Source organism: Myodes glareolus, chromosome 2 (genome assembly GCF_982192425.1).
Source record: "Myodes glareolus chromosome 2, mMyoGla1.1, whole genome shotgun sequence".
NCBI lineage: Eukaryota > Metazoa > Chordata > Mammalia > Rodentia > Cricetidae > Myodes > Myodes glareolus.
The window spans coordinates 73,451,368-73,463,336 of NC_142027.1; the positions used below are offsets into that span (position 1 = coordinate 73,451,368).

The 11,969-nt window shown below is 37.1% G+C and overlaps 1 pseudogene; it reads right to left on the minus strand.

Annotated features, from left to right (window-relative positions):
• Positions 1-5,121: 5,121 nt before the first annotated feature.
• On the minus strand, positions 5,122-5,472 carry LOC125413010 (MICOS complex subunit MIC13 pseudogene; annotated as a pseudogene).
• Between the last annotated feature and the right edge of the window lie 6,497 nt (positions 5,473-11,969).

The window sequence follows — 11,969 nt, forward strand, 5'->3', positions numbered from 1 at the left end:
CATTACACCTAACCACTCTGTGTCTATGAAGTCTAGGGTTTTTTATCATTTATTTAATAGCTAATATCTACAAATTAGTGTATATGTACCATATTTATCTTTCTGGGTCTACTTTACCTCACTCATAATGTTTTTTATTCTAATTCCATCTATCTATTTGCCTCTAAATTTAATGATGCCTTTGCTTATAACAGCTGTTGATGGAAATCTAAGTTGTTTCTAGTTTCTGGCTATTATGAATAAAGCCATTATGAACACAGTTGAGCAAGTGTTCTTGTGGTAGTATGGAGCTCCCCTTAGGTATAAGCCCAACAGTGGTATAGCTGAATTTTGAGATAAACCAATTCCCAACTTTCTGAGGAACAAGCAAATTGGTTTCTATAGTGGCTGTACAAATTTGCACTCCTACCATCAATGAATGAGGGTTAATTTTATTCTACATTCTCCCAAGCATGAGTTGTAACTTGTGTTATTGATCTCATTGAAAAACTCAGTAACATAGACAAAGTCTTATCCAAACTAACTAAAAGATAGAAAATATCAAAATAAACAAAATCAGATACAAAAAGGGGATATAACAACAGACGTCGAGAAAATCCAGAGAATCATAAGGATATACTTTAAAAACTTTTAATCCATCATATTGAAAAATCTAAATAAGTAATTATTTTAATGGATATTACTTACCAAAGTTAAATCAAGATCAGATATACAATGTAAATAGAATTATAACGCATAGTAAAATAGAAGCAGCCATTAAAGTCTCTCAACAACAACAACAACAAAAGCCCAGGGACAGATGGTTTTAGTATAAAATTCTACTAGACTTTCAAAGAAGAATTAACACAAATACTTCTCAAATTATTTCACAAAACAGAAGCAGATGGAACATTATGCAATTCATGTTATGAGTCCACAGCTACCCTGATATGAAAACTATACCAAGATCCCACAAAGAAAAAAAATTACAGAAAAAAAGAAAAAAATCCCTTTTGAACAGAGATGGAAAATACTGGATAAAATACTTGCAAACTGAATCCAAGAACACATCAAAAAGGTCATCCAATATGATCAAATGCCTTCATCTCAGAGATGCAGGAATGGTTCAGTATACAAAAATCAATAAATGCAATCTACCATATAAACAAACTGAAAGACAAAACCTATATAATAATCTCATTGGATGCAAGAAAGGCCTTTGACAAAATCCAATACCCCTTCATGATAAAGAGTCCTGAAGAGATTAGGTATATAATAAAGACAGTTCATACCTAACCCTTAGTGAACATGCTAATGGTAAATGGAGAGAACTTAAAGAAATTCCACTATAATCAGGAACAAGGCATTATACCCATTCTGTCCACACTTATTCAATATAGCACTTAAAGTTTTAGCTGAAGCAATAAGAAAGACAACAGAAAGAGATCAAGGGGATGCAAATTAGAAAGAAAAAGTCAAAGTATCTGTATTTGCAGATGACATGATAGCATACATAAGTGACTCTAAATAAATAAATAAAATTTCAAGGAATTAAACATAAGGTACTCAGAAAGCAGAGAAGTATCAGTTGTCATTAAAAACTCTATAAACTGAATGTCATCAAAACTCACCATATTCTTTCATTGGAAACAGTCCATAGCCTGGATGATAATATTCACAATGTGCATATGGAGACTACACTAAAGGTCTCACAAGTATATATCAATGCAAACTACAAGCCCTCTAAAATTTCCACGTAAAAATGTGAAGTTGTCACTTTCAGAATGCAGTATTTTTATTAAAAATTTAAACCCAGTGAATTTCCACGCTCACCAAGACTTGGAGTATTTTCACTGCTTATTCATTCAGAGTCATTCTAAAAATGTGGAGGCCCATTCCTTTTTATTTTAATTACTTTTCATGGTGATTAATGACACTCGGAATCTTTGCAGGTGTTTACTGGCCATTTGTGTATCTTCCTGAGTCATCTCTCAGAACCTTTTTACCCACGTATACCCTGCTGGTAGTGATTAAGTGCAGGCCACCATAGAAAGCCTTAGTGGTCTACATTTTTTCTCTTTTCCTCTCTCTTTGCATGCTACAAAGTAAAAGGAAATGACTATATTTCCCCATTCACAAAGGATATTTTTGGTAAAATTTTATTTTTCATTCTTCCTTCCCAAAATACTCAACAAAGAACGTTTTGCTGTTTTTAAAACTCCTGTTCAAAAAGTCATTGCATTGAAGGAGTTAAAATCAGTGGCTAAGACAGAGAAAGCAGGTTGTCTAGGTACTTGAAAATTGTGTGATTTCACAAATATATAACAGGTCTTAAAGAAATAGGATTTCCCCTAGAGGTTCATACTGGGAGATGGATGAAGTTTAGTAGATGCCAGAGGAGAAACTTGTCTCCTGGGAAGAGATGTCATGTAGTACTGAGAACCTGTTTGATTACCTTACAGGAGAGACTGATTCCCAGGCACTACACCTTGGTTAGGAATACAACCCTCTACTTAAACCTATCTTGGAGAAAAACCCCAAAGACGAACTTGTGGTGATTCATTGAATCTTTTTCTTCTATCTTCCCAATGTAGCTACTTAAATGCATGTTTTCTCTGCTTTCCACCATTTAAAAAGGAATGCATTGTTGACTAGGAAAGCAGCTGTACAATACTTTATATTTAAAATTTATATATCTGTCTTTCCTGTGTGACTACTAGCTTGCTGTTTAAGAAGCTGTATGTTAACTATTTTTATTCCAAAGCAATCTACATAAGTCTTGGCATATAATCAATAGAAAGAAGGGAAGAAATTGGGCTATTTTATTTAAGTTTTCATTTGAATATGTCAGAATCTGAACAAACAATGTTTCAGTGAGTCTATGAAGCCAGCAAAATTTATATAAGAATAAACATTCCCCCCCCCCAATCCTGCCACTGGACATTGGCTCTGTATTTCTGTAATTATATAGTTGATTTGACATTTTATCTGAAAAACTGGCTGCAGAGCTGAAAGCTAGTTTATACAATATTAGCAGCTATTTCATGGCGATTGCACAAGTGCTTATTTGTGCCTGCATGTGTGAAATTCCTGCTGTTAAGCTGATTTCTGGACCAGATTTCAAGATCAGTCTGTTCCATGAGCCACAGCCCAGCTGGAACACCATTTCACAGAGCCAAGCTTTCATCCACACATTTTCTGCAGACAGCCCAGTTGTTCTGCCTTGAATAATTGCCTAAATCACTTCTCAGCCTCCCAAAATTCAGGGGGTAACATGCCCGGCGTATGGATTCCAATGTCATAATTTAACATAAAACAAAATGTCCAAGTCCACTATGTCGTACCTCTTAATGTTCCCAGAAAGATTCTTTATAGATTTTGCTGAAGTTAGGCAGAGGCAAATACCAGCTCTTCAGCACAAACTGAATCACTAATATTTGAGAACATCGTCTTGTCTGGAAATCAAGCCTTACCAGAAACAGAAACGCAGGTGGCCAAAAACTCACAAATCAACAAATAAAGAAGAAAGACTATGATAAATGGTAATATAGCTAATAATAACAAGTGTATACATCTTATAGAATACCAGTATTTATAAGTTAAAAATAAATATCCAAGGCTGAAGCAATGACTCGGTAGTTAATTGTGCTTGTCCCTAGATAGAAGTTACATCCCAGCACCCAATTCCAGTGAGCAACAAATGCTTGTAACCAAACTCCACGGGATCTGATGTGCCTTCTGGCCTTTGTGGGTACCCACAGGATCCTCACCCAGTTCAATACCTGCACATCACCTCACCAATGGGATTTTCCTGACCACCTGTTCGACATTGCAAACCTTACATTTTTTCATCCCCCTTTCCCAATATACATATGTTGCAACATTAACCACAAAACTCTTGTTTCCATGTATTTGTTTCCTTGTTAGATTCCCACATCTCTTTTTCATATATAGATGATTGCAGAGTTGTTGTCTCACTGCTACACCCTTGGTACCTCATAACTGTGAGTGGTATAAGTTGAGAACCAGTAATTACATGTGAAATTAACAGCTAGAATGGATTTCTCAGAAGCTCATAATGGTCATTTTTTAAAATTCTTTTTCAGCTTCCTCCTACAATATCATCTTTCTATCCCAAACGTGAAAACACAGTGTGGACACAGAGCACTCCTCCAAACACACATAAACATGACGACTCTTATGCACCCTAATTTCTATCTTTATCAACTCAGCAGGCAGTGAGTACCAATGCTCTTACCACTTTCTGTTAGGGTGTGCAAGTTATGTAAGGGAAAAGAAACCGAGACATGTAATTGTCATTCAAATTCATCACTTTCCAACTATAATGACCAAGGAGCAACTTCATAGGGGCACAAGGCAGAGCATTCTGTGCTGTTTAACTTTGTTGAGGATGAGCTCATCAAAAGAGAAAGCACTATATAGTCAAGAACATATGTCACCTCCTTGCAGGGAAAGGTTTCTGGAAAAGGTTCTGGAAAGATAAATGACCTACATTCTAATCAACATAGAAGGCTAGAGAAAGGCATTGGAAATAGAAGAAAGTCCACAGAAATGATCAACAGGAGCAAGAAAGCAAATCATTTCAGGGACCTCAGCCACCTCCTAACACTGGACCCATGAAGACACCTATACTGATGAACGTGTTAGCTATCATCTGCAGCAAGGTCCAAACGCCATGAACAGACATTCAGAATCCATTCTTTATGTTAGGAAGCTCTTGATGGCTTTGGAGTAAGGACAGTAAACAGCAATTCATGGTATTTGCTTAAAATAAAGCCTTACTCTAAAAATGTGGAATGCATAATTTTGTTTAATCTTGTTGAGAGATCTGATAACAAGATTATGGAGTTGGGGAAATAAAATCTCAGAGAAAAGTAAGGTAGAAAGGTAAAATGGCTTGACAACCCTAGAATCTCCTAACAATTTAGGGGCTTGCAGTTCTTAAACCCAATTATCTATTTTCAAGCAATTAATATTATTATTATTACTAATAATAATTATTCCCAAGTCCTTTATTGGACCAGCAAGGTAGGAAGCTGCCACCACTGTGGTCTTGTCTGTGGCATTCTGGTCTTGCTCTCCCCTCCCGCTGCCCCATACCACTGGGTCAGTTAGCATGTGTTACTTGCTGTGTTTTTTCACGTATTCCCAACCCTCCTTAGAATATTCTGGGGCCTTGGTGGGGCCATGGACAAAGTTGCCATGACAGATATGATGTCTGAGTTCCAGGAGTCACGGAAGTTAGGAAAGATAGTACCGTTGCAGGGGCTGGGAGCTGTGGTAACTCAGACCTGTTGACTGAACTCTTTAGCTGTTAGCACCACCTCCTCAGCCTTTCTTAAGACAACCTGACTCTTGTCACTGGACCCCAGAAGCTCCTGGTCATAAACAAGATGCACTGCTCCCACCCCATCCCCTTGCTACTCCTCCCTTGATGAGGAACCTCATCAGCGGCCACACTCGAGCCACCATGATGGATCTTCTGCCCTCCCACCCCCCACAAGGACTCGCGATTTTGAAGAAATTATTTTTGAGAGAAACAAACAGTATGGAGTTCATTTAAGAAGAAAAGAGGGGGTATGAAGTGGTGAGAACTGGAACAGGGAAGGAAATGAAGGGACAGATGGACGCGTAGTGCAAGGTTATTACACAGGCTACTGGACAACTGGCTATTTTCCCTCGGGGCTGCTTCAATTTTTAAGAAGCAAATAAAGTAAACTGTGTTTCATTATTATTTATTTATTTGATCAAACTAGGTTAAAGGAAGACAAATGAAAATTGCAGTAGAGTGTAAAAACAGGTGCTGCTAAAGGCTTTTAGAGGAAGGCGGGCTATGATGGCTCTCTTTTAAAAAATAGATACAAAAGCTTCTGTGTTCGTAGATGTTTCAGTCCACCCACCTACACCTATTCAGAAACATCTGTTTTCTTATAAAATGGAAACTAAAAAAATTAAAATCCTGGCTAATAATAACATATGGTGAGCAGGAAACTTGTTTATTTCATTTTCTTTCTTTTTTTCTAGGCTAAAAACGACAATTTTTAGAATATGAGTTTAGTACGCAGGCTCAGGTATGTACATATGAATCTCTCCTACTGTGCTTTGAATTCCTGTTAACTCTGTGTATGCTACCATGGTCAATAGATCAATAAGTTCTTACAGCTTATTGTTATGTGTTTATTCTTATTATTTTGCTTAGGATTTTATTTCATTAAATTTTCACATATGTACAATAAATCTTACTTTATCCAAATCTATCTGAGTGGAATTATTTCTGTTAGGTATGCAGTAACTCTAACAAATCTGAAGAAACTGTTGTCTAGATCAACAGCAAATCTAGAAAAGAGTGGCTGGCTCATATGACAACAAAGCTGACCTAAGATTCAAAGGAAGGAATCAGACTAACTCACACCTGAAGGTAGCCTATTCCAAATAAGCTAATAATGTCACCAAAGACTATGACACGAAACTATGTGTGGATGTCACACTATGCAGTTTTATTGTTTGTGGTTTTCTGTTGCAAAGGGAAGTACCCTTGATGAAGGATGAAAAGTACACTCATCTGTAAGTATAAGGAGAAATATTTACAGAATGTTGTTAGGGATAATGATGTTTTAGTAAGTTAGTGGTTGCAAAGTCTTTCCCAATGACCGTGGCTTTACTAGCACTGGGTAGTTATCTAGGCTTCCAGTATCAGGCATAGTTGTTCTCTTGTTAATCAGGTCTTAAGTCCAATTAGAGAAATGCTGGTTATTGCCAAGGTAGTTATGATATGACTACACCTTAGGGTTACTGTGTCATGCTGGTCATTGATGTGGTTATGGCATCACAGCTAAGTAGGACTGTTGGTTGCTTCCCACCTGTAAGTTCACCCTTGTACCAACAAACAAACTTTGGGCACATAACTTCATAGTCAGAATTTTCCAAATAAAGAAATGTACCCATGAGATAGTGGCAATAATCCCTGTGTGTGAAGTGTATTTTAAAGAAACTTACCTTTTAATCCACCTTTCTTAAAAGAACTGACAGGTGTTCATCAATTGAGCCCATAGCTCCTGGGGACATATCAACTTGAAGAATTTTATCTTCTTTGTGTTCTATCACGTAGTCCTGAATTCATTTTCCTGGACTTGATCAGTTTTCTGTTTGGATCCATTTACCTTTAAACATAATACTTCAGTCATTTGACATCTATACCTTGTACACTACAAAAGATAAAAGACCAACTGATGAAGCTAAAAATAACTAAACAAAAAACCTTCGTCTAAAATTTTCAATAGTTTACAAGACAAAGTATGTGGTGAAGTAAGCAAAGGGAGACAGATTTGCAAATTCTCAGAAAAAAATGATTTCAGTGACCTAAAGACACATAGATTTTTTTTCTATTTTCATTGGGTATACTTTGAAATGTCTTATAGGAGAGTGCTTTATTATAAAAAAGAAAAAGAAAAAAATTATTCTGGAGATGTAGAGACCAATTTAAAAAAATTAACAATAGTTAGGAGATGATTAAATTCCTATATGCAATCCATAAAATTGTTATGGAATAGAATAGTCATTTAACTATATAAAGGTGTGTTGCATTTGTTTATGCTGCATTTGTTTAACTATATAAAGTGTGTTGCTGTTTCCCCTTGCTTGCCTAAGCTACCTGATTGGTCTAATAAAAAGCTGAATGGCCAATAGCTAGGCAGAGGAGTGATAGGTGTGGCTGGAGGACAGAGAGAAAGAGGGAGCCAGCCAGCCAGCCAGGGGCCAGCCAGGGGCCAGCCAGGGGCCAGCCAGGGACCAGCCAGTCACAGCCAGTCAGACATGGAGAAAGCAGGAAATAGGATGGGCAGTGCACAGATGAGGAAACAAATGTGGGGCATCACATAGATGAATAGAAATGGGCTAATTTAAGTTTTAAAACAAAAGTCTAGCTAGAAACAAACCTAGATAAAGCCAAGCATTTATAATTAGTAATAAGTTCCCGTGTCATGATTTGGAGGCTGGCCGTCCAAGAAAGACTACTCTGTAAGATAAAGTAAAATATATTGCAATAAAAGAAAATAAACGCCATGAATCTTATGCTTCAACATTCATATTTATTGTCTATGTCTAAATTGCTTTAAGGAAAACTATTACTTTGCATTCTACCTAAAAAAAAAAAATAAATTCACAGACTAAGGGGAGGTCTCTGCATTTCAAACACTTGCCGGGCAACCAGGAGAGCTACAGTTTGGATCCTGAGAACCCGTATCAGAACAGGGTGGGCAGGGTAGTTTGCCTTTAATCCTAACTTTGGACGGCTGAGGCGAAAAAACCCTAGGGTAAGATGAGTGGCAAACACTAGCTTGATTGAGAGACCCAGCCCTTGAGAGAATTTTCCCAGATCACCCTGAGACCTGAACACGTATACACGCACATGTATTTGTCCCTGCACATACATGGGCATTCACACACATACTGCACATGTCAGCACCTATACTTATATGCACATCACACAAATATTGGAGTAAAAAATCTAAATATAGAGTTTAATAAAAATATTGTAATGATCAAAGGTAATTAATTGGAATATTTAAAATATAATTAAAGATTAGAATATCTACATCTAAAAACACTTTTCACAGGTGTCAATAAAGCTATTATTTTCCGTAAAATAACAAACCATTAATGGTTTTATCAAATCATAAATGGTTCACTCAGGTGACTTCTTATGAAAATCCTGAACACTTTGTAAGTTCACTAAATTACTATGCTCTTCTGTAGAGATTTTACTTATATATGAGATATACACAATCTGGTCATTAAAAGCAGAAATGTGCTTGGGTTTCCAGACTTGTGTGACTCTTGGGTTTGGGATTTTCTGTCCAACTTTAACACATAACTGATCTATTTAATAGTAAATCTGACCAGTTATTTCAAATGGAAGCTGGACTTCAATCTGGAAAAATGTCTCTCTAACTGGAATTTTATATATAGCTTGCATTTTCTGCTATGTTTTTCAAGATAAGACCACCAAAGCATGGGAATCTAAGCTCTAACAACAGTAACCCTCATAATTAACACGCAACAATTCATCAGCATCCACTGGATAGTTTGACTTTCACAAACGACCTTTTGTTAATCTTTTCATTGAGGTCCTTCACTCTAGAAAAATATCTAAAGCTGTATAAGAATTTATGAAGCAACTCTGAGGAAGACAAAAGGTTTTGGTAGATACACTACAAAAGGACTAAGTGCAGGGTCTTGGGAAGATAGAATTCAATCATCTTGAGACTGAAGTAGTCCTGTCTGTGAAAAGTTACAGCTTTGTTAAACTGGAAAACACCCTAAATGCATAGTGCCTGTTTTTGATTTGAACTCTCTTCCTCTTTCCAGCACACGGGTGGTACTTCCAGGACATTCTGCTCTCATGGCTTTCCTGTTGCCCATATTATTTGTCTCTCAGTTTAACTTATTAATTCTCCTTTGTTTCAGTTTCCCTGTGGCCTTTGTCCCTGCATTCTTTTCTAGATGTATACATAGTGTTGGAGATTTTGTGATTGTTTGTTTATTTCATCACATTTGATTTTATGAGTTTATTTATAATTTATTATTTTTAGTTGAGCTAAACATTTTACCCCAACTACCCTTCCTGCCTCCCTTCTCCCCTTTCATCCTCCTCCCTGTCCCCACACTCCCATTTTACTCAGAAGATCTTGTCTTTTCCTCACTCTTGAGCATAGAACCAAAGGTTGTTCCCACAAGGACATGTGCTCAACTATGTTTACAGGAGCATTATTTGTAATGGCCAGAACCTGGAGACAACCTAGAGGCCCTCAATTGAAGAATGGATAAGGAAAATGTGGTGCATTTATATGATGGAGTACTACTCAGTGGTAAAAATTAGTGACATCTTGAAATTTGCAGACAAATGAACAGAACTAGAAAAAAACATCCTGAGTGAGGTAACCCAGACAAAATAATATGTATTCACTCATAAATGGCTTTTAGATATGAAACAAAGAAAAACAGCCTAAAGTCCACAATCTCAGAGAACCTAGACAATAAAGAGGACCCTAAGAGAGAAATACATGCATCTGCCTAGAAAGAGTGTTATGTTATTTGTAAAATACTTGGTTTCCTAAAATAGTCAGAAATTTTATATATATATATGTGTGTGTGTGTGTGTGTGTGTGTGTGTGTGTGTGTGTGTGTGTGTATAAATTTGGTAATAAATATAAAATGTGGAATGTATATGTTAAACAAAATATATGATATTGATTCTCATAAAGTTACAGTCTGGTTAAGAAACAAGCAATTTTTCTTTAATCATATGTTCTCTCTATATAAATCTGAAACACTATTCATTTTAAAGCACCTTCATAATATTCTCATTTAATGATGCTGCATAATTTTTCCAAAAATATAATCTGTAGTCAATGACCATTTTTCTTTTATTTTTTTCACTTTTCTATTAATTAAAATGTTCTCACTGATAATCCTATATTTTCATAGAATACATTCTGTTTGCTATCACTCTCCATGGTCTTATATCTCCTTCCACTCCAGTTGTCTGCCCTTCTCCCTACAGGTCTATTTACCACATTTATATTTTGTTTTATAACAAGGAGATTTTTAACCAGGATCATCTGTGTGACCATAGGTTTGGAAATATTCATTTGAGCCTGGTGAGATTACTATTGGGTACATGACTGAAAACAATGACTGCCTCCTGCCAAGTATATCTGTGGCCAATATTTCAGTAGAGAGGGATAGAGCCTCAGTAGTTTCCAACAGGGTTCTTGATGGACTGTGGACAGACACAGTCTTATGTATGCCCAGGGCAGGAAACCACAGTTACTGTGAGATCATGTCTGCAATTGCTGTGTATACACCACAGGAAACATTTTTTAACCCTTCTCTCTATCTTCTGTTTTGTCCACTCCTCCTGCTTTCTTATCAGTATTCCCTGTGTCTTAGAAGGTATGATATAAAGGCCCTGTTTAGAGTTTAATACTCAGCTATCACTTTTTCCAAGAACCTTGAGCAGCCACAGGTCTCTTCATTCTTTGCCATTAACTGCAAAGACAAGCTTCTCTGATTAAGAAAAAGTATAGCATTTGTCTATGGGCATAAATATAAGTAGTTACAATCCATATTTGTGTTGTTGCAATGTATCTAAACAGAAGTAAGTGATCTCATAGAGCCCATGACCTCTCCACTTACAGGGTTTAACTAGGTTACAGTATCAAGTATGTATTATCACTTGTAAAGGAGGCCTCAAAGCCAGGTTGATGGTGGTTGGTTAACCTCAGAACATTCTTTCCACTACTGTTTCAACAGCCCGTCTCACCTGTCAGGTTGACCTTGAGTTAATATAGTTCCTAGGTATTCAAGCCTGTTGATTCCTTCTCTCTCTCTCTGATGTGGGATTTCCCTCTGTGTGCTGTGATTACCTTTGATATATAAAGGAAGAGGTGAGTGTGTTCCTTACTGGCCAACAGAAGTCGCGGAAAGAGAGCACAGACACTCCTCAACTCCCTAAACTTTCTGGTCATTCTGCAGAGGCTTCTCTCCTGGCTATTGCCTCTCTCTTCCTATCCCATCCAAGCTTGCTCCCAGGCACCCTTTCCCTTCTTTGGGGTCATAAGACCCCCCAGCTAAGCCTGTTTTGGGACTGGGACTGGGTGGTGAGTGTAACCTGGAAGAGTTCCTTTGTTTCACTAAGCCTGCATGCAGCAAACTAGTCCTTCTGTCTGCAAGGTCCCTGGTCAGCAAGAGGCCCTGATCCTGTACCAGAAGATCCATCAGAGAGCATTTGAAGAAAGAGATGGGCAGGCGCCAATGCAAAAATTCCTCCAACAATCTGTAAAACAACATAACACCAGAACCCAGCGAACATACAACAGGAATACTTGAACACCCTAATCCCAGAAGAAGTAGAAAAAATAGACATTATAAAAGTGATCGAGTCCCTGAAACAGGATGTGAAAAACTCC